Source organism: Malaclemys terrapin, chromosome 17 (assembly GCF_027887155.1).
Source record: "Malaclemys terrapin pileata isolate rMalTer1 chromosome 17, rMalTer1.hap1, whole genome shotgun sequence".
Classification (NCBI taxonomy): Eukaryota; Metazoa; Chordata; order Testudines; family Emydidae; genus Malaclemys; species Malaclemys terrapin.
Window position 1 is genome coordinate 25112708 of NC_071521.1, and position 23545 is coordinate 25136252.

The following is a 23545-nucleotide window of genomic DNA, read 5'->3' on the forward strand; positions in this document are numbered from 1 at the left end:
AGTCTATGACAATTATCCCATTCCCATGCTGCTGGGGGAAGACTTGGCCAACCATGTGAAGCTAGCCAAGAGGGTGGGAATAGTCACCCGCAGCCAGGCTAAGCAAGCTTTCACCCCCATCCCTGTTCCTGAGCCGTCCACCAGGGCCCCGTCTGTGTTACCAGAGACCCAAACAAAGGTGGTGGAACCAGATCCCCTGCCAACGACTGCAACAGCCGTAGTGGATCCAATCCCAGAGACCCAGCCAAAGCCAGTCCCAGAACCGGAACTGGCAACGCAACCGGCACCAGAACCATTGCCAGCACTGAGTCCAGCGCTTGCAAACCTGTCTACAACTCCAACGCCAGAGGGCACCAGCGAGCCTGACCTGGCGGAAGCAGCAGATAACCCTACCCAAGAGGCTCAGCCAGAGCCTGAGATACCACATAGTGCACCAGCGGACAGCAGATCACAGTCAATGGAAACCGCCCCAGCACCTGCATCGCTTCCAGAGGGACCAAGCCCCAGTCCACAGTCCAAGGAGGAACTGATGTCTCCAGCATCAAGGGAACAGTTCCAGGCCGAGCAGGAAGCAGATGACAGCCTTCAGAAAGCTTGGGCGGCGGTGCGGAGCACCCCACCGCCTCTCAGCTCTTCTAACCGATCCCGGGTTGTGATAGAACAAGGACTTTTATACAAGGAGACTTTCTGGTGGGCACCAGGAAGACTGGCATCCTCAAAGACAGTTGGTAGTTCCCACTAAGTATCGGGTAAAGCTCTTGAGCTTAGCCCATGATCATCCTAGTGGCCATTCTGGGGTGAACAGAACCAAAGACCGGTTGGGGAAGTCCTTCCACTGGGAGGGAATGGGCAAGGACATTGCTAATTATGTCCGGTCTTGTGAGGTGTGCCAATGAGTGGGAAAGCCCCAAGACCAGGTTAAAGCCCCTCTCCAGCCACTACCCATAATAGAAGTCCCATTTCAGCGAGTAGCTGTGGATATTCTGGGTCCTTTCCCAAAGAAGACCCCCAGAGGAAAGCAGTACGTACTGACTTTCATGGATTTTGCTACCTGATGGCTGGAAGCAGTACCCTTAAGCAATACCAGGGCTAAAAGTGTGTGCCAGGCATTAGCAGACATTTTTGCCAGGGTAGGTTGGCCCTCCAACATCCTTACAGATTCGGGAACTAATTTCCTGGCAGGGACCACGGAAAAACCTGTGGGAAGCTCATGGGGTGAATCACTTGGTTGCCACCCCTTACCACCATGAAACCAATGGCCTGGTGGAGAGGTTTAATGGAACTTTGGGGGCCATGATACGTAAATTCGTAAATGAACACTCCAATGATTGGGACCTAGTGTTGCAGCAGTTGCTTGTCGCCTACAGGGCTGTACCACATCCCAGTTTAGGGTTTTCACCATTTGAACTTGTGTATGGCCGCGAGGTTAAGGGGCCATTACAGTTGGTGAAACAGCAATGGGAGGGGTTTACACCTTCTCCAGGAACTAACATTCTAGACTTTGTTAGCAACCTACAAAGCACCCTCCGACACTCTTTAGCCCTTGCTAAAGAAAACCTGAAGAATGCTCAGGAAGAGCAAAAGGCCTGGTATGATAAACATTCCAGAGAACGGTCCTTCAAAGTAGGAGACCAAGTCATGGTCTTAAAGGCGCTCCAGGCCCATAAAATGGAAGCGTCGTGGGAAGGACCATTCACGGTCCAGGAGCGCCTAGGAGCTCTTAACTATCTCATAGCCTCCCCCACCTCCAACATAAAGCCTAAGGTATACCATGTTAATTCTCTTAAGCCCTTTTATTCCAGAGAATTAAACGTTTGCCAGTTTACAGCCCAGGAAACAGATGATGTGGAGTGGTCTGAAGGTGTCTACTACGAAGGAAAAAAGGACGGTGGCGTGGAAGAGGTGAACCTCTCCACGACCCTTGGACGTCTGCAGCGACAGCAGATCAAGGAGCTGTGCACAAGCTTTGCACGAATTTTCTCAGCCACTCCAGGACGGACCGAACGGGCATACCACTCCATTGATACAGGTAATGCTCACCCAATTAGAACCCCACCCTACCGGGAGTCACCTCATGCCAAAACTGCTATACAAAGGGAGATCCAGGACATGCTACAGATGGGTATAATCCACCCCTCTAATAGTGCATGAGCATCTCCAGTGGTTCTAGTTCCCAAACCGATGGGGAAATATGCTTTTGCATGGACTACCGTAAGCTAAATGCCGTAACTTGTCCTGACAACTATCCAATGCCACGCACAGATGAGCTATTGGAGAAATTGGGACATGCCCAATTCATCTCTACTTTAGACTTAATCCCTTTCGGGTTGCGAAATGCACCCGCCACCTTCCAAAGACTTGTAGATGGTCTCCTAGTGGGATTGGGAGAATCTGCAGTTGCCTACCTCGATGTGGCCATTTTTTCTGATTCATGGACAGAGCACCTGGAAAAAGTCTTCGAGCGCATCCAGCAGGCAGGACTAACAGTTAAGGCTAAAAAGTGTCAAATAGGCCAAAACAGAGTGACTTACCTGGGGCACCAGGTGGGTCGAGGAACTATAAATCCCCTACAGGCCAAAGTGAATGCTATCCAAAAGTGGCCGGTTCCAAAGTCTAAAACAGGTCCAGTCCTTCTTAGGCTTGGCTGGATATTATAGGCGATTTGTACCCCACTACAGCCAAATCGCCGCCCCGCTGACAGACCTAACCAGAAAGAAACAGCCAAATGCAGTTCAGTGGACTGATGAGTGTCAAAAGGACTTTAACCAGCTTAAGGCAACACTCATGTCTGACCCTGTGCTAAGGGCCCCAGACTTTGACAAACCGTTCCTAGTAACCACAGATGCATCCGAGCGAGGCGTGGGAGCAGTTTTAATGCAGAAAGGACGGGATCAAGAATTCCATCCTGTCGTGTTTCTCAGCAAGAAACTGTCTGAGAGGGAAAGCCACTGGTCAATCAGCGAAAAGGAATGCTACGCCATTGTGTATGCGCTGGAAAAGCTACACCCATATGTTTGGGGACGGCGTTTCCAACTACAAACAGACCATGCTGCGCTACAGTGGCTTCATACCGCCAAGGGAAATAACAAAAAACTTCTTCGGTGGAGTTTAGCTCTCCAAGATTTTGATTTTGAAATACAACACATTTCAGGAGCTTCTAACAAAATGGCTGATGCACTCTCCCAGGAAAGTTTCCCAGGGTTAACTGGCTAACAATTGTTCTTGGAATGAAACATATTGTTAGTTTTTTATATAATCAGTAGTATGTCTAAAGGTACATGTGTCTTAACTCTGTTTTCTCCTAGAACTCCAGGAAGAAATCACAGCCAGTGTAGAACCGAATGTCCAACACTATCTGTGATTTGGGGGGCGTGTCATAACTATAAAGGGAAGGGTAACAGCTGTCCTGTGTACAGTACTATAAAATCCCTCCTGGCCAGAGACTCCAAAATCCTTTTCCCTGTAAAGAGTTAAGAAGCTCAGGTAACCTGACTGGAATCTGACCCAAAGGACCAATAAGGGGACAAGATACTTTCAAATCTTGGGGGGAGGGGGAGGAGAGGAAGGCTTTTGTTTTGTTCGCTCTCGGGACTGAGAGGGACCAGACATCAATCCAGGTTCTCCACATCTTTCTAAACAAGTCTCTCCTATTTCAAACTTGTAAGTAAATAGCCAGGCAAGGCGTGTTAGTTTTCCTTTGTTTTCTCAACTTGTAAATGTACCTTTTACTAGAGTGCTTATCTTTGTTTGCTGTACTTTGAACCTAAGACTAGAGGGGAATCCTCTGAGCTCTTTAAGTTTGATTACCCTGTAAGGTTAATTTCCATACTGATTTTACAGAGCTGATTTTTACCTTTTTCTTTAATTAAAAACCTTCTTTTAAGAACCTGATTGATTTTTTTCCTTGTTTTAGATCCAAGGGGTTTGGATCTGTATTCACCAGGGAATTGGTGAAGGTTTCTCAAGGCTTCCCAGGCATGGGAATTCTGGGAATGGTGGCAGCGAACCAGAGCTAAGCTGGTAGTTAAGCTTAGAAGTTTTCATGCAGGCCCCCACATCTGTACCCTAAAGTTCAAAGTGGGGATACAGCCTGGACAGCCACCAACTACTGGATATCAAAACTGAGAGAACAGAAATCTGAGAACTCATTTGGCAAGTGACCAAGTATCAGGAGGTAGCCGTGTTAGTCTGTATCCACAAAAACAACAAGGAGTCCGGTGGCACTTTAAAGACTAACAGATTTATTTGGGCAAAAGCTTTTGTGGGTCAAAAACCTCACTTCTTCAGATGCATCTTCGCTATATGCATCCGAAGAAGTGGGCTGTAGTCCACGAAAGCTTATGCTCTAATATATTTTGTTAGTCTCTAAGGTGCCACAAGTACTCCTGTTCTTCTTTTTTCTGAATTAATAATAAGTAAAAAGGGATTTTATTAAATATAGAAAGTAGAATTTAAGTGGTCCCAAGTAGTAACAGACAGAACAAAGTAAGTCACCAAGCAAAATAAAATAAAATGCGCAAATCTATGTCTAATCAAACTGAATACAGATAATCTCACCCTCAGAGATGCTTCAGTAAGTTTTTTTTTTTTTTTTTTTTTCCTCAGACTGGACACCTTCCAGGCCTGGGCACAATTCTTTCCCCTGGTACAGCTCTTGTTCCAGCTCAGGTGGTAGCTAGGGGATTCTTCATGATGGATCTCTCTTTCTTCTCTTCTACCCTTTTATATATCTATTGCATAAGGCGGGAATCCTTTGTCTCTCTCTGGGTTTCCACCCCGCCTCACTGGAAAAGCACCATGTTAAAGATGGATTCCAGTTCATGTGACATGATCACATGTCACTGTAAGACCTCAAGCCTTCATTCCTCCCAGCCTGACTCACGGGAAGGCTTGCTTGCAAACAGAGCCCCAGTCAATTGTCCTGGTTGAGGGGAGCCATTAAGATTCCAAACCACCATTAATGGCCCACACTTTGCATAATTACAATAGACCCTCAGTTATATTTCATATTTCTAGTCCCAGATACAAGAGCGGTACATTTATACAAATAGGATGACCACACTCTGGATGGAAAAAAAGTGGCTCTTTACAAGGGAATGTAGTTGTTGTGGAGGGGCTGTCCAGGCCAGCACCCAGGACCCACTGGTCTCCCTGGCCCACCATCACAGGATGGTTTTAGGTATGATAGACAAGTACACAGACTGTTTTAAAGTCTCTATCTCTAAATGCTTTATTCCTACTGTTAAATAAACAGTCCTTGGGTGTAAGGAATTCCTGTTTACTGCATTCCCCACTGCTCACAGACTCCTGAAGGGAAGAACCACAGGCACTTAACCCAGCTGGACCTGCCGGGTAAGCCCAGTGGATATGCAGGGTGTGTAACCCAGGGTCTGGTTTAAGAGTGAGAGAATCAAGTGATTCTATAGTAGGGTAGGAAAAGTCCTGATGCCTGACACCTGAGTGGGCCACTCGGCGGGACGGAGATGCTGCTAGCCCTGCAGCCATGACAATTGCCTTGTGTTATGACTAGAAATGGCCAAGTGGAACAGGGGACTAGACTGGAACGCAGTCAATCTTGTTAGTTCTGACTTCCCTACCCTATGGGTAGCTTTGCTGATAACAGAAAAGGGAGCAGGTTTCGCCATTTTATTTCCTGATTTCTCTCTTTTCTTTTATGAGGAGAAGAATAATTAAAAAAGAAATTCCAAGGAGCTTATCAAAGTATCACTGATGTGGAGTCTGTAACTGAGACACATGGACGCTCCTAAATCATTGAATGAGTGGTTACACAGGAAGCCAGCTGCTAGGACCAACAAATAATTATTTCATTCAACTACTTGCTCCTTCTAGTAAAAGTCTCTAACACACGGTGGGGGTGGTGTAAAGTGCAGTAAAATGCTTGTACGAGTTCTGTATGCAAGATGTTTATACGTTGCCCCTAATCCCAAAGGGCCAGATTGGGAACTTTCTCCCATCAGTGAGCAGTTACTCGCAGCAGTCATCTCATTGACTTTAATGGGGCTGTCTGGCCCAAAGAGCTTTACAAATGTGTATATATGTATGAACCATTTCACTCACTTCTGAAATGCAGCCACTTCTGGAGAGGAAAATGAGAACCGGTGAATGGACAGGGATTTACGGTCTTTGATATTTTGTAGCTTAGCTGTTATGAATAGTTTCAGATGTGGAGAGAAACCAGTAGATTCTGGCTTTCTGTCTTGTTCTACCTAAAAGAAAATGCCTAATTGCCTTTTAGCTCACTTTTCAATCACAAATGCTGCTTGGCATCTTTTGGCAGAAAGTGAGAAGCAGTTTTCACTTCAGTAGAAACAGGCAGTTTCTTAAACAGCTGTGAAATTTGAAAAAAAAAATGAGTGTCTGAAACGTGGGTGGGAGCAAATGAAATCTCACGTCTGCAAAAAAGTTTTGAAAGTTTCTTGAAACATAGGGAAAAATCTGTGAAAATTCCTTTTCTAAAATCTCAACAATAAATTTTGTTGAAAAATCAGAACTTGGTAAAAGTTGACCATCTCTGCTTTCTGGCTGAGATTTCCAAAGCCACCCACGTGGCTTGCTTTTAAAAGGAACTTGGTGTCCAAATACCTGAGATTTTGCAAAGTGAAAGCACAGAGTTTTGCCCAATGTCAACACCTCGAACAGCTTAGGTGAGTAAAGTGTGTGTGTCACATGAGTAGACTAGACATCTCTGTGAGAGAGGATGTTATTAAGATAAATTACAAGATGTAAAGGAGGCCTGGAGAGCAGAATGATGGGGAGCTGACAGACATCCCCAGGGTTGTTTAGTGTCATGAACTCTAAACTATTGCCTGTATGGTGACATCACAGGCTGCTTGACTCCACACCCAGCTGTACACCTTACCAGGCACTGGAATAGATTACTTTTTTATAAACATGGTGTTGCTCTTGGCAGGCTTGCAGGTTTCATAGCATGACTCAGCCAGGAATGAGTCTTAAATATACTGTAGATTGCAACAAGATAAACAAAGACTATTGGCTAATCATGCTGTTCCTGGTTCAGGTGAGGAGGTGTTATTCATACTTTCTAAACATTTTCACAGCAGGATCTGACCAGGCAAAGGCAGCCAGTCAGGTATGCCAGGGTAAGGGAGTCGATGCTAACCCAAGGTAACCAATCTCTATTGCCACCACTTCCCCATGCCAGGATTCTGTTTGGTGCACACAGTAATACTCTGAGGTTCTCTCCTTTGGCTTGAATGCTCTGATCAGTTCTGGTCATCCACTGACCCACAATTTCAGGATGTAGCTCAGCAGGGACATCAGAAAGTGCCCACTTCTATATTTTAATCAAAGTCAGGAAAACACTTCATCCCAATTAGTGTGTGGGGGCTGAAAGTTCCAAGATAAAAAGGATGGGGGGAGGAGAAGGGGAAAATAATGAAGCGTGAGTGACAGAAAGGGGGGGGGGAAGACCTAGGGAATATAAGGTGATGGGATGGATAACTATGGGGACTGTTAAGGTGATGCAGAGCTGTTCATCTTGCAGGTACTGCTTCGAAGCTGGTTCCATTTAGTAGTGAATGAAAGTTATAGCCTTGCAATGGGCTTTATGAAACAACCTGGTGATGTCAGTCCAATTCTGCAGGCTCCTCTGTAAGCTCAGATTCACATATGCATAACAGCCCTCAAAGTGGGGCCGACTCAATTCAAAATGGCACATTAGGACAGCTATGCAGCATGTCCAAGGCACATGTGCTGGAATACACTGAGAAAACAAGAGGCTCTGGCTTCCCAGATATGGAGAGGTTTCAGTCCTAGGCTCATTTACTCAGCTGGACTGAAATCCTGGTCCCACTGAAGTCAGCTGAGCTGCTTTTCATAAACGTACCCTACTTTGTATACCTGCTGGAATAAGTCACATATAGGAGCCTCTGCAACTGGAAGCCTAGAGGCAGCTGTTTGGCTACTGTGTGATTCTAAACACTTTTCAGGTAATCCAGAGAGATGAAGCTAGCAGCACTCATCTGAAGTTGGGACATTCTCCAGAAGTAAGTGGCTAGGACCCTATGACAGACGTGGTTATTTCATCTGCGCATCCCTTTCACACTGATAATATTTCAAGATTGGATTTTTTAAAAAGACATGTTCTAGTTCAAAAGGAATTATTTGGGGGCTGGTCTCTGGTCTGTGTTATTCATGAGGCCAGGCTAGATGATCATAATGGTCCCTTCTGGCCTTGAAATCTATCAATCTATTCGTCATTGTCATTTGTTACCCAATATAACTCCATGCAAGTTACCAATGTAATGTAAATCAGAAATATTCTTGGTTTTGTTTGATTCACATGATGTCCAGTACGAGAGAGAGAGAACACCGTGAAGGGGAAATTGCTTTTTAAAATGTGGGACACATGGCAGGCAATAGTCCAAATATCAGCTTGAGATTTTCTAGAGAGAAATGTAGCATGTCCGTTGGTCTGGGGCAGCAGGCGACAGTGTATGGAGCGGCACCCAGGCAGCAGCAGCACAAAGGAAGTGGCCGGAGCCAACGAGCAGACAGTCTGGTGAGAGATGCCGGCTGGGACTGCAGGAAGAGCAGGGCTGGGAGAGCAAGAGGGCTTGGGGACCAAATCGTTGGAGGAGGAGTAGTAGAGGGCTGCAGGGCTGAGAAGAGGGGGAGCAGGGGTCTGGATGGTGCCCCCACTTACAGGGCACTCCACAGCCTGGTAGGACAGCTCCTAGCAAGCAACAGTAATTTATATCTATGTGTGTGCACGTGTAACAAGGGGGCTTGCCTGTAGGGGTTGGAGGCCTGGGGCTAGCCAAATCTGATTCCTGAAGAGGCACACCTGGGTTCAGTCAGGTCATTCCCTATAAATGGCAGCAGGGGCTGGACAGAAGGGCAGTATGTTGTGGGAAGTTCCCTGCAGAGAAGACCCTGATACCAGGGGGTTTGGAAGTCAGAGCTAGAGGCTCAGAGCAGGAAAGCCAGGGACTCTGCTGAATTGGAGACTACTGGGAGTGAGCTGGCTCCAGCAGAAAGAGCTGGGCTGTGGGCTTTCCCTCCTGAGACGACAGGCAGGAAAAGCTTGGCAGGGTAAGACAGAGGGACTGTGGTAAAATTTGAATTTTCTTTTGGAGCTTTATTTATTTATGTGACTAAACATGGACCCGAGAAGGGGTGGTGAATCGACAAGGCAAGTCTGTGTGGAGTCTGGTTAAGAAGACCCTGAAGACTGGTAACCAGAGGCTGGGTGCTGCAGGGCGACCTCTGGCTGTAGGGGGGGTCCTCAGGTCATGGGCAGCTTTATTACAATATGGAATGGTGGGTCCTTCAAACAGACAATGCAGTTGGTGGGAGGCCGGAGTAAAATGTTTGGCGACCACTGGAATAAGCCAGCCCAGCTCAGGCTAAATGTTCCCATAACACAGTGAGAAATCCCTTCCCTGCCTGGAAATCCAGGTCAGGATTTAAGATACCTGGTATGATAACACTAACCATCTCCAGGTGAGTTTATTTAAACCGGAGTGAGCGACCCACAGGCTCTGTTTGTGTCTAGCAGCCTCAATGACAAATCCACTTCATCTTCATTATTAACTCGCTCCCATCTCCTCATCCCCACAAGGGGCACAGTATGGATGGACAGTAAACTAACGGAAGACATTGCAGAGCTGGAGCCTAACATGGTGTGACTGCAGCAGCCACAAACAGGCTATGAGAAATGGAGGCCATTAGAATGTAATAATTTCCTGACCCTGTCTACTGCAGATAGGTAGGACCTGCAGTGGTGTTGCTTCAGCCAAAGATTTGCATCTGTCTGATAGGAATTACTAATATCCGTCAGGTTTCAGAGTAGCAGCCGTGTTAGTCTGTATCCGCAAAAAGAACAGGAGTACTTGTGGCACCTTAGAGACTAACACATTTATTAGAGCATAAGCTTTCGTGGACTACAGCCCACTTCTTCGGATGCAAGAAGTGGGCTGTAGTCCACGAAAGCTTATGCTCTAATAAATGTGTTAGTCTCTAAGGTGCCACAAGCACTCCTGTTCTAATATCCGTCACTCACACTGCTTGCAGGTTCAAGTTGTGCTCAGCAAAGAAAGAGCTAGGAAGCCTGTCCTGGATATGGTCAGCGAAAGGAGGCAGATTGTAGACAATAGCAACCCATATGTGGCCCTAGGCATGTGCTGAACTCTGATGATACTAATCAGTGGTGCAGAGACAGAATCCCAGCCAATAACCCATTCTGCATCCACTGGTTGGCCTGCATACAGTGCATGGTGTACATTATGCTCTCCTCACAGCCCACAGCACTACCAGTTGAAAGCACTGGTGGCTCTAAGGAGGGTTGCATCAGCAGAACACAGCACCATTTAGGTTTGGCCTGGTAGTGAGTGGTATGCAATGTGGTACATGGGGTCCCAGCACCACGCAGGTTTGACCCAGCCATCCCTCATGATGGAGGGGCTGCCAAGCCAAAGTTGAGTGAGTGATGTGGCGACCCAGTGCACAGGGTTGCAGTGCCATTCATGTTTGGTGCCTGCCACGCTAGCGCAGTGAGCGACAGGCCTGCCCTGGGTGTGCCTGGATCCCACTGTTGCTGCTGCTGACATCATCATGCTGGGTCCGAGGGGACCCATCAGGCCAGGAGCCTGGAGGTAGGAGTGCAGTTGGGGATAATGCTCCCACTGGCAGTGGGCCAGAGCTCGGGGAGCGGTGGAACAGGAAGCAGCCCCCTAGCCACACATAGGGCACAGACCCCCCTGGCCTGGGCACTCTCTGACCCAACATCTACCTACTGAGCCCCCTGCTCCTTAGTATATTGTGCACCCATTGAAGCGGGAGCTTGCATCCGCCTCTGGGTTAAAGAGCTCTTTCCATGCATGTCATTTCTGCTTTTCGTTTTTCTCTCTGTCACATGTAAATAGAATAATGACCTGAAACGAACAAAACAACCCACCTCCATTTGCAACAAGGGAGATGGAGCAGCTGCCAGAGTTACTAATCCTCTGCAAACAGGAACTCAGCAGGCCAAGAGTCACAAGCTCTAGCAGTGAAAAAGATGCGCAGGGCGAACCTGCGAACCGTCCCACCCACCATTCACATAGAATCTAGGCACCAGGAGCCAAGATGCCTAGTGCAGAAAATGTGCATTTGACACACACAGAAGTTATGTTATGTGCAGTAACAATCACCACCCCTGCGTAACGAGCAGGTCTGCTTCTATATGGATATAGTCAGCGGTATGGAATCAAAGCAGAGACTTTCAGCTCATAAACCAAAACCCTTCCTACTTGAGCTAACCAAGGAGGCCTCACTGCTTTATGACCACCCACTAGAGCAGTGGTTCCCAAACTTTAACAACCTGTGAACCTCTTTCACCAAAATGTCAAGTCTTGCGAACCCCCTCCTAAAAAAGAATATTTCCAGGGATTTTCTCCTTTACCTGAGTATAAATTATAAAAGCAGTGATCTTGGAAATATAAAATTTGTTTTTATGACATGCTTATTACACACTATTTATTATTAATTATTATTTATTATTACAGTATTTTTATTACATTATGAAAATGGCAACACTCTTCCAAGATCTCACTTTCGTAGCTTGTATCACTTTGAATAAGCCTGTTATAAGACAAGGCTCCTATGTTTCATCAAGAAGTATCAGATGTGAAACAGCATGAAGGTATCTAAGAAGCCAACTCAAAGAGTTCCTCTTATACAAGCATTCAGGTCTTGAGCAGTTCAAGCAAACAACACACGTTACAACAAAGCTTAAACTTGTTCCTCATAATAATTTAAAAAACAATACTAGCTGCCTATTTAATTTTAAAAACAGCAAAAAATATCCACCTCCCTTTCCATTTCTTATAAGGAGTCTTGAAGTTTAAATCTCCTCAGTGTGATAGATACGCTTGCTTTGATCTGCTTAGCTCTTGGAAGTCCAGGGGCTCCGGGCTCCTGGTCCCGTGCTGCCCGGGGTCCCTAAGGACAGCTCTGTCCGCCATTAGGGAATTTTTTCCCGAGAACCCCCTGTAACATTTCGCAAACCCCCAGGGATTCACGAAGCCCAGTTTGGGAACCACTGCACTAGAGGGACACAAGATTGCATGCACTGAGCTAGGACTAAACGTGCCTCTCTCTCATTCTGGGGTGAATTGAATATTGTCCTCCTAGATCCTGCTAATATCAGCCTCACTGTTCGTTACTGCCAGTGCCAAACCAGAGAAGGGCAACAAAAATGATGAGGGGTATGGAATAGCTTCCATATGAGACTGGGACTGTTCACCTTGGAAAAGAGATGACTAAGAGGGGATATGATAGAGGTCTATAAAATCATGACTGGTGTGGAGAAAATGAATAATGAAGGGTTATTTACCTCTTCACATAATACAAGAACTCGTGCTCACCCAATGAAATTAACAGGCAGCAGGTTTAAAACAAACAAAAGGAAGTATTTCTTCATACAACGCACAGTCAACCTGTGGAACTCATTGCCAGAGGATGCTGTAAAGGCTAAGACTATAACAGGGTTCAAAAAAGAATGAGATAAGTTCATGGAGAATAGGTCCATCAATGGCTATTAGCTAAGATGGTCAGGAATGCATCCCCACGCTCTGGGTGTCCCTAAGCCTCTGATGGCCAGAAGCTGGGACTGGATGACATGGGATGGATCACCCACAAATTGCCTTGTTCTGTTCATTCCCTCTGAAGCACTTGGCATTGGCCACTGGCTAGGATACTGGGCCAGATGGACCATTGGTCTGACCCAGTATGGCCATTCTTAGGTTCTTAACCACAACAATGCTGAACAAGGAAACTGAGATTCTACATACACTAGGGCTGGAATTTCCAGAAGGGCTCTGCACCTGCAACCACATTGTTCAAAGAACTCAGCATGTTCTGTGCATGTTTAGTGCTGAATTCATTTGAAAATCTGGCCCCAGTTGTAGGTGATGACTGAGTACCGGGAAATCTGGACCTGCAGAAAAAGTCTCTTTTCATTTTAAGCTCCCTTTGTGGCTCCTCCATAACCACAGCACTGCCTCCAGGGGGGACAGTATAATGGGGTGCCATGGCAGCCTGCCAGTCCCTTAGCGGATATGGTGTGTTTCAATAACTCTGCTTTCTAAGGCACAGGCTAACAGCCAGGAGCTCCTGAAATCGATCCAGACTCTTATTCCTGGGGGAATTTTGTGCCGCTGCGTGTGCGCAGAATTTATGTCCCCCACAGATTTCTTTGCTTCCCGACAGAAAAATGACTTTCTGACGGGGAAGCAAAGGGAAGCTGCAAGAGCAGTCATGCAGGTACTCCCTCACAATGCAGGTACTTTGTTTCAATCACCTGGAGCGATTGGCAGAGAAGTAAATCACCACAGGGCTGGAGATGCCCCAGCTGGTGGCTCCTACCCTGCGCCAGGATCAGCAGCTAGTCCCAGCTGAGCTGGAGGGAAAGGGGCTTTCTTTTCCCCTGCAAAGAGTGGCTGGGACTATGTCAGACCCACCCCCCAAAATCTCCCCCAGCTGGAGGAAGCTCAGCATCCTCCCCTGCTTCCTTCCCCTATCGTTCCTCAGCCACAGGGGGAGGGGTCACTGTATGGGGAGCTGCTCCCCCATCCATCCAACCCCCATCCATCTGGACCTCCCATACCTGCCTCCCACCAAACCTCATCCTGTACATCCAGACCCTCCAGGCCCAAACCCCACCCCACTGCAACCAGACCCCCTTCCTCCAGACCACCACCTCTGCACCCAGAACACCCCACTGATCTCGTTGCATTCAAACCCCCACCCTGATAAGTCCCACCCTCCTGCATCCCCCTGAGCCTCCACATCCAGATCCCACCCCACTGACCCCCAGCTAGCTGCACCCCAAGCCCCACTCCCTCAGCACCCAGACTCTCCTGCTGAGACCCCACACCCAACCCCCCCCCACTGAGCCCCAACCACCTTCACCTGGAAGCCTCTGTAGAGTCCCATTGCCCCTGCACTTGGAACCCCGCAACGAGCCTCTGTGCATCCAGATCTTCCCACACATAGACCCCCCCCCACTGAGCTGCCAGAACCCAGATTGTCCCACACAGAAGCCTCACACCCCACACCTGGATCCTCCCCACACTGAGTCCCTTCACACTTGGATCTTGCCTGGTTGAGCCTGCCTTCCCCACACCTGGTGCACTTGGCACAGAGGGGCAGGGCGCCAAGGTATTTCTGGGGCAGGCCCAACCCTTGTGCTGTGTCAGGATCGGGTGCAGCATCACCACTGAGTCCGTGTCGTGGGGGAGGGAAGGGGCTGAAGGGTGATCTCCCACCTTCATGCAGCCAGTGGCCTGTGCTCCCACTGCCATGCTGGAGTCTCCGCATTTATTTATTGACAAATAAAACCTGCAGAATTTTTAAATATTGTGTGCAGAATTTTTAATTTTTCAGCGCAGAATTTTTAATTTTTTGGCATAGAATGCCTTCAGGAGCAGTCAGACTCTGCCATGGAATTCCTGTATTGCCTTGGACAAATCAGTGTTCTCTGCCTTAGTTTCTCCATCTGCCAGATGCGGGTGCTGAGCTTCCTTGCAGGCTGTGGGTGAGCATTAATGCGGTGATGGTTCTGAGTGCACAGTACATGATACGTAACATAATGTGTCTGCCACTTTCTCTCCCCAGACCTTACTAGCATAATCAGTCTGTACATCATGGGAGCATCTTGAGGCCCCAGCTGAGATCAGGTCTCTATTATGTAGGGTTACCATTCGTCCGGATTCTCCCGGACATGTCCAGCTTTTTTGAGTTAAAAATAGCGTCCGGGGGGAATTTGTAAATGTCTGGACTTCTCCCCCATGCAGAGCGCGCACAGCCAGCCGAATCCTGCCACTCGCACGGGGCTCTGGCAGCCAGAGCCCCTCCTCCTCTCCCCTGCAGCTTGAAATCACTCCCCTTCTCTCTCTCCCTCCCTCCCCCTCCCTGCATTCGCAGATCGCCGGCTGGCCGTTCGCATCGGGCCTCCGGCAGTCTGGAGCTCCTCCCCCTGCTCCTGCTCCCCCTCCCCTGCTGCCCAGCCCGCCACTCCGCAGCACTCTGAGTGGCACAGTAAGGGGGCCAGGGGGTCGGAGAAGCGGCAGAGAGGTTCTGGAGGGGGCAGTCAAGAGACAGGCAGCAGGGTTGGATGGGTCGGGAGTTCGGGGGGGGTCTGGCTGGGGGTGTGGATAAGGTTTTGGGCAGTCAGGGTACAGGTAGGGGGTAGAGTCCTAGGGGGGCAGTTAGGGTGGGGTGGGTCTCAGGAGGGGGCAGTCAGGGGACAAGGAACAGGGAGGCTTAGGTAGGGGGTGGGGTTCTGGAGGGCAGTTAGGAGCAGGGGTCCCAGGAGGGGGCAGTCAGGGGACAAGGAGCAGGGGCGGGTTGGAGGTTCTGAGGGGGGCAGTCAGGGGGTGGGAAGTGGGAGGGAGTGGATGGGGGCGGGGCAGAGTGGAGGTGTGGTTCCCCCCCCCCCAGTGTCCTCTTTTTTGATTGTGGAAATATGGTAACCCTACTGTTGTGCTATGTGCTGTAGAAACATATGGTAAGAGGCAGTTCTTGTCCTGCAGAGCTTGCAGTCTAAACAGACAAAAGGAAGCAATGGTTCAGTAACTCACCCAAGTTCACAGGGGAGTGATGGAACCCAGATCTGCTTTCTTGCATAGGAAATCATCTGCCAACTTCCTAACTGCTGCACTGGCTACCACAGTGGGTATTAACAGAGAGTCCCTGCTGGTGTAACCAGGGGGCTATTTGCAGGGCACTCGCTGTGGGGGCAACTGTGAATTAGCTCCCCTATCAGAAATAGAGATGACCTGCCAGGCAGGCTACAGGCCTTCTCTTTTTTGCTGGGCATTTGAAAATGAGGGAGCATTATGAGGGCCATGAATTGTGGAGGGGAGGGTAATTTGAGCAGTTAGGCTGCCTGTTTAGCTGGTCGCATAAATCCACATAAACAAATAATAAAACAAAGCAGGTGTCCTCCTCAGAGGTGGTCAGCCCCCGGATCCTGGCTCTGCAGAGCCCCCAATCCCACTCCCCTCCCCAGTCAGAGGAAGCGGGGGAGAGTCAGCCCTCCCTTGGGGAACTGGTTTGTCAGCCATCAGGCAGACACGTGGCTCTTAGAGTTGATGATGTAGATATAACATAAAGGTCAGGCAGTCTAATGATTCCTGCTGAATCAGAATGGGATTCCTACGAACAGGTGTGTGTGATGTGGCAATCCGACTGGTTTGCAGCTGATTAGAAAGGCGCCTTAGTGCTTGTACACACTAGCGCTTACTTCAGTATAACCACCGCCCCCAGGCCACTGTACGTTACACAGACCTCAGCGCCTGTGTGGACAGTGCTCTGCCAGTGGGAGAAGCTCTCCCGCTGCCATAGCTACCGCCGCATGGGGAGGTGGAGGAATTATGCTGAGGGGAGAGCTCTCTCCGGTCGGCATAGAGCGTCTGCACTAGCAGCGCTACAGCGGTGCAGCTACATCTGACAGCTGCTGTAGCAATTCTAGTGTAGACCAGCCCTTAGTAATTTTCCTTTCTAAAGCTGATGCTCTTTCTGATCTCTGGTGGCCCTTTGCTGATGGCTTTTAACTCTCCATAGGGACAGGCCCTGACATAAGGCCTGTCCCAGCAGTGCCTTTGAGTGCATCCTCTGCTTGTCATGCTGGGTGATATTTCTACTTTGGCCATGCACAGCTGATCTCTGGCGAGCAGCTTTTTGTCTAGCTGACCTGCAAGCAAGAGCCACTGTGCTTTGCTCTACACTAGACTGCATCCTTGACCAAGCTGATAATAAGCCTGGTCCCTGCTGACCCCGGCGTCAAGGAGACGGAATGGTGGTTGACAGCAACTTACCATCTCTCCTCATGCAGCTCAGGCCCACCTGGTATTTTACCCAAAGCCGTTAAGAAGGCTAAGGCACTCAGCTACATGCCTGAAAGCCGTGGGGCTGAGTCGTGTTTGACCTCACCCAGAAAGGACCATAGCTCCTTCGGGTAAGGGCAGGCAAAGGCTGGCCACCTCACTCCCTTGTGTGCTGTTGGCTGTGAAACTGTGGTGCCTTAGCGGCATCAGCCTGTAAGCCATTAGCCTGGGGAAACTTGGACTTGACTGACTTTAAGGGGGGGAATGAAGGGGAGCTACAATGTGATCTTCAGGAAGAAGGGCATACTGTGGTTCTGAGTGGGTTTACTTGGTGTTGGAATGGGATCCAGATTTATTTAAAAATAGGCCTGACCCCAAACCCTGCAACATCCACAATCCAGTTCCTGATCTGAATGTAACAGCTGCCTTCTATCACTCGAATAGGCTAAGCACCTAGACCCTTGTCCCTGAATACAGATTCTGAGGAGCCTGGAAAGGTGCTGTATCATAGCTGGTACGTTTGGTCTGCACACTAGAAATCAGAGAGTGGCGAGACTGAGTCACTTTGTTCCCTGCAGGACTGACGGCGGTGCTGCTTTGTCTGGACGAGTCTGACATGAGCGGTGCTGACCAGGGCTAGGGTGACCAGATGTCCCCATTTTATAGGGACAGTCCTGATTTTGGGGTATTTTTCTTATATAGGTTCCTATTAACACCCTCCTCCCCCCCCCCCCCCCCCCCCCCCCCCCCCCCCGTGTCCTGATTTTTCACATTTGCTGTCTGGTCACTGTAACTGGGGCTGTGCTCCGCAGTGGAACCTGTTTCCAAATCTATGTGCAGGGGATATTTTCAGTGAATTCAGTATTTACATTTACAGGAGTGTACAAAGAGACTCATTCTCTAATGCAGGCCTGTGGGGGAGTGCCGCTGATTTTCTCACAGCCCTGCATTCACCTTGCGAGTTCTGGTTCCCTCCACAAGTCAGACTAACCCTTGGTCTGCCTGATGTCAGAAACATATCTAATTATGCTGATTTTTCCCCAGCAATAGAGAGGTTTCCAGAGACACCGAGCCTGATTCTTGACTATGAGTCATCATTTTCAGCAGCACCCTATAAGTGTAAAAAGCTACCTTTCTGAATTAGTTGTGAATTACACCGCTTTGTACAAATGGAGATGAGAGCAGAGGGTGCAAAGCAGTTGGAACAGGGCCACAGTGTTCAATTTGCATGGGACGTACCTTTTTAGAAGACTTATGCTCCCACAACACCCTAGACTTTATAGTCAGCCCTGCATGAGTGATGCATTTCTTCCTGTGCATTAAACTCAACCCAACTCCCAAAATTTGCACCTGGGTTTTGATGCCCTGCAAAGATCAAGGATCTTTTACTAATACCCACAGGATGTGGGTTCATGGACGGAAAAGGAGGATTCAGCAAAACCAGCTTCTAATAATGTAACTGCTCCTGCCCCTCCCTCTGGCACTGCACCCCAGGGTGAGCACTGGGCATGAGTGCATCCCTGGCTTGTTCTGCTTGTGCCTTCTAGGCAGGAGGTGAAGCATTAGCAGCTTAGCCCCAGTGTCAGGAAGACTCTGTCTCTGTGCTCTGGATGGAGAGGAGAGGCCAGGGCCATTCACTTGTGCTGAAGCCCAACACAGGGCCCTGTTCTGGCCTAAATCTGCCTAGAAGATTTTCCTCACAGCCCTGGACTTTTCCAGGAAAAGTGGGCACGGTCCCCTTGTCTAAATGCCTAGGTACTGCTGGGGCTAGTAACCCTGTGTAACAAATCCCTTAGACAACTCTGCTTGTCCTGAGCAGCCAGATCCCTTTAACCATTTAATCCTCCCAACCTATCAGGCCAAACATCAGATCCAGCCCCAGGTTAAGAAGCGTAAAGTGTTTGGAGCTGACATTTTATCCCATGCCACTAGCACCCGCTGCAAACTCCAGCAAGTATCTTGGAAATGTCAGCTCAGGGAAAGCCAACAAAGAGCCAGAATGCCTCCTGTCTGGAGGATCCAGGAAGCAGAAAGAATGGAGAGGTGAGGCACAGCCTGACTTGGGTCTGGTCTATACTACCCGCCTGAATCGGCGGGTAGAAATCGACCTCTCGGGGATCGATTTATCGCGTCCCGTTGGGACGCGACAATCGATCCCCGAATCGGCGCTCTAACTCCACCAGCAGAGGTGGTAGTAAGCGCCGCCGACAAAAAGCAGCAGAAGTCGATTTTGCCGCCGTCCTCACAACGGGGTAAGTCGGCTGCAATATGTCGAATTCAGCTACGCTATTCACGTAGCTGAATTTGCGTATCTTAAATCGACTCCCCGCTGTAGTGTAGATGTACCCTTGGATAACTACATACACTCCCTGGGACCACCTGAGTCAGCAGCTAAGGAGCCTCTTCTGGCCTAGTGACAATAGCCCTGTGGCTGTTGATTTCAGGGCAGCCACATCCACCAATGGGAATCTCCCAGGGGAATCCCAGCTTCAAGAGCAAGAGGATTTAGAGTTGGGAGTGTCAGAGGAGTTCTAGTGCGGGCCACCACGTCAACATATATAGGCAGGCTGCTGGAAGTGAGGAGAGCTACATGCACAGATGATATACAGGGAGTCTTAGGCTAGGTCTACACTACAGCGGGGGGTCGACCTAAGATACGCAACTTCAGCTACGTGAATAGCGTAGCTGAAGTTGCGTATTTTAGGTCGACTTACCTGGCTGTGAGGACGGCGGCAAGTCGACCGCTGTCGCGCCGCCGTCGACTCCGCTGCCGCCTCTTGCTGCGGTGGATTTCCGGAGTCGACGGCAGAGCGATCAGGGATCGATTTTATCGCGTCTTCACTAGATGTGATAAGTCGATCCCCAATAGATCGATTGCTACCCGCCGATCCGGCGGGTAGTGAAGACGTGCCCACAGGAACATTATCATTGCTTGCATTGGTTCATTGCTGCTTTGACACAGTTACTTGTGTTTGGCCCAATAAAGAATCTGTGGCTGAGACTGTGCCACAGTCTGCATTTGGCTGTTCTCACAGACTCCCGGCTGAGGTAGCAGACCCTGCTCCCTGAAGTGGTGGTTGGTTTGGAAGGGGCTTCCAGCTCAAGTGGCTTACTTCACTGGTGCCACAGTGAAAAAAAAACCAGCCCACTGTCTCTTGGTCTCAGAAGAGCACATTCTTGCCTGGGGTGCTTGACCAGCCCATAGGTGGGTATGAGAGGCCAAGGTCTCTGTCACATGCCTACAAAACCCTGTGTGAGTACCAGGGACAGTCACAATCAATGGGGAACAGGGGCTGCTTCCTCCAGGGACACCAGGGATGGGGCATAAGTCCTACAAAGGGGTGGGGAGGAGTCAAAGCCCCAATACATTGTGTTCCCTGTGCATCAGCCCATGGGTGTCACATGAGCAGCATGCACCAAGATGTGCATTACGTGCCACCCCCTGTGCAGCAATTTGTTCGCTGAGGCACAAACCTCCCCATGTTTCTCTGGGGGAAGCTGGGCTCTGCACATCCCCTTACTCAGGGTTGTGTCTAAACAACATAATCAAGCCCCTAGGTTTTTTATATTTACTTGGCAACATTGGCCCTTAAGTACATGCATTGCAGCTCCCATGTACTGCCCTTGGAGCCAGCCAGGCACCCTTAGTTAACATCTCAGGATGCAGAGACAGAGGAAATGTGGCAAGTCTCCTGCTCCTCACCTGGCCATTAAGTAACTTCTGGCCTCAGAAAGCTCTACCTTGGAATAGGAACCCTTTATTGACTTGCTGTCATGGGGAGTCTGCAAATGAAGGAAACAAGCAAACATATTTCTTCCTGTTTGTAACTGATGGTAACCATGCCTCGACCCTCCAGACGTGACCGGGGGACCATCCTGGTCAAGGGAGCTTTGAAACCAGACAAGAAGGGACCACAGAGAGGACAGACTTCTTTACACAGCATTCTGCTCCAGGAAGGAGAGAGAAATGTTTCTAGTGCCTCAGCATCTTCCAAGATGCTGGAAAGGCTCCCTGTGAGCATGCATGGGCTGACACTCTGGGTGGAGTGAAAGGAAACCAGCCCTGAACTATTTCATTGTGGGACACTGCACAGACTGCAACTCCAGTGTGGGAGAATCTCCGTGGGGAGTGCAGTTGTTTGGAGATAAACATGGTTCCTCTAGAGGAGGAATGATTCCACTGCATTCATGCCACTGAGCCATAGGACGAGAAATAAGTAATGAAATGCTGCTCTATACTCTCCCCAGGTGTAAACACAGCAGGATGCTGGGTCTGAGCTGTGATCCTGGGGCAGCCAGTCCTAAAGCAAGTCACTTCTCTGTTGTGCTGCAGTATAACAAATCACTGCACAGAGCATTCAGAAAGACAGAAGGAGGTTCTCAGCTTACCTTTGCCTTCGCAGCGCAGTACTGGGGAGCACAGTCCGCCCTGTGAGAGCTGACAACGCACAGCTGGAGAATCTGTTGGCAAGTAAACACAGCGAAGTTTTAATCCAACTCTGCAGCTGTACAATGTGGATGGCACGTACAGAGTTACTCAGCCAATCAGCCTATCCCCTGCCCCCCCCCAATGGCAGTATCTTTACTTGCCATACAGTGCCTGCCTGACACACCCCTTTGTCATATCCTGCCCCGTCTGTTTATTAACAGGCAGGTCTCTTTCTGCTCCTGTGATGACGCTTCTCTGGAGCATATCAGCTCACAATAGCCTCATTTGCAGAAGAAAACCCCACTATTTCCTTGACAGGTTTAAAATGAGATGTTTGTTTTCTTTGACTCTTGCTGTGTGTAAATGAGGTGGGTGAATGTAATGCATGCAACAGCGAGGGGCTAATCGCATCATGGGAACCCAGGCACATCGCAGCCAAGGGACCTCACGGACCTGCCAATGCGCCTCTTTGCTAACCCACCAGCCTTGCTGGTCCCATGTTCACAGTTCCTCCCACTCCCCAGAGCTCTGCCAGCTCACCTCTGTCCTGACCTGCAGGCTTCGCCCCCCACACACACTGTTCCCATTCTTGGTCCCATTCAGCAGACACTAATACTGCCAAATAGCTCATGTAGCACCTGTCTACGGGGCAGACTTGTGGCTGCCCACAGTCCACTTTCCACTGTGAGCTCAGCACGCACTGAAGTGCCAAGGGGCTTGGTACAAAAAGGGGACTTCGATTCAGGGTTGCAATTGCTAACCCTTCTCACTAGACATATAATCAGAGTTAAAATCAGTATCATTTATTGGTTATCAGTGAATTGGTTATTTATTATTGACAATTCATTAATGATCAATATTCTGAAGTGCTATGTAAGCACTAAGGATCTAATTCATCCCTGGGAGTAACTCCAGTGACTTCAATGCAATTACACCTGGGTGAATTTGGTTCTGAATATTATTGAGATCTCCTGACACTGGCAACACTCCCCACGAGAAATAGGTGTAGAGAGAACAACTCTATCCTTAAGAGAGCAGCTCCTTTCAGACATGCTGGATGCAGACTACTGGCCAGACCAGGGCCTCCCAGAGGGGGGGGCAAGTGGGGCAATTTGCCCCAGGCCCCGGGTCCCGCAGGGGCCCCCACAAGAATGTCGGAGGCTCCCCCCGCCTCCACCTTTCCCCATCCCCCGGCGCCTCAGCGCGCCACGTCCAGGAGCGGCCCCAGACACCGCTGCAGTGGCGTGGCTCGGGCAGGGCCTGAGGTCCTCCCGCTCAGAGTCGCATGGTAAGGGGGCGGGGCTGTGAGCTCCGGCGGGCCGAGCGGCAGGAGCTCCCGGACGCGACTTGCTGAGGCTCTGGGAGGCGGGGGTAAGCCCCTCTGAGCCAGGCACCCCCCGAGCCCAGCGCCCCCCACAGCCCTGACCCCCAGTTCCGAGCCCAGCCCCAGCTGAACCAGCTTAGCATGCTGGGCTGATGGCAAAGCTCAGGCCCATGAAAGGTTATTGGCTCAACAGCTCTAACGTGCTGGGCCTGTGCCAAAGCACAGGCCCCTGTGGGTATGTTTGCACTCAGTTAAAAACCCACAGTGGCCTGGGGCAGCTGACTTGGGCTAAAGGGGCTGTTTAATTGAGGTGTTCATGTTCTGGCTCAAGCTGCAGCCCAGGCTCTAGGACCATGTGAGGTGAGAGGGCCACAGAGCTCGGCCTGCAGCCCGAGCCCCAATGTCTATATAGCAATTAAACAGCCCCTTAGCCTAAGCCCCAAGGGCCCGAGTCAGCTGGATGGGCCTGCCATGCATTTTTAATTGCCGTGTAGACTTACCCTGCCTGGTCACTGGCTCAGCACCTAGAGTTTGCTGGACTTATGTGAATTCCCAGAATTCGGCAAGGCCTCTGGATCAGCACCTCTATCTGACTGGGATGATGCCAAGGCACAGGACAGTGGGAGATTGCTGGCTCAGCTCCTCAGTCTTGCCTGGCAAATGTCAAAGCAGGTGCATTTGTGAGCTCATTTGCCCAGGACCTCAGCTTGTGATGTAGCGGGATATCCATTGTGCCAGCAGGGGTTCAGCACCTCTCGCTGCTGGGTGATGGGCAGGCGTGGGTCCTTGTGAGGGTTATGGGTTCAGGGACAGAGAACCCTCCTGTGGCTTTGGATTTAGGCAAATTCTGATCTTTACACTTCAGTTAATTTGATGCTGTACTTCGAAACTATAACGCATTGTGTAAGCAGCAGCTATGGCGCCTCATAATTTCTACTG

General features: G+C 49.5%; 1 protein-coding gene across 2 annotated transcripts in view; it reads right to left on the reverse strand.

The window, feature by feature from the left end:
* Positions 1-21303, reverse strand: part of LOC128825150 (ectonucleoside triphosphate diphosphohydrolase 8-like) — a 69414-nt gene extending 48111 nt beyond the window's left edge. For both annotated transcript variants that reach the window (XM_054007310.1, XM_054007309.1), the window contains exon 1: positions 21243-21303. The gene's annotated coding sequence lies outside the window, so the exon portion shown is untranslated. The remainder of the gene's footprint in view (positions 1-21242) is intronic.
* Between the last annotated feature and the right edge of the window lie 2242 nt (positions 21304-23545).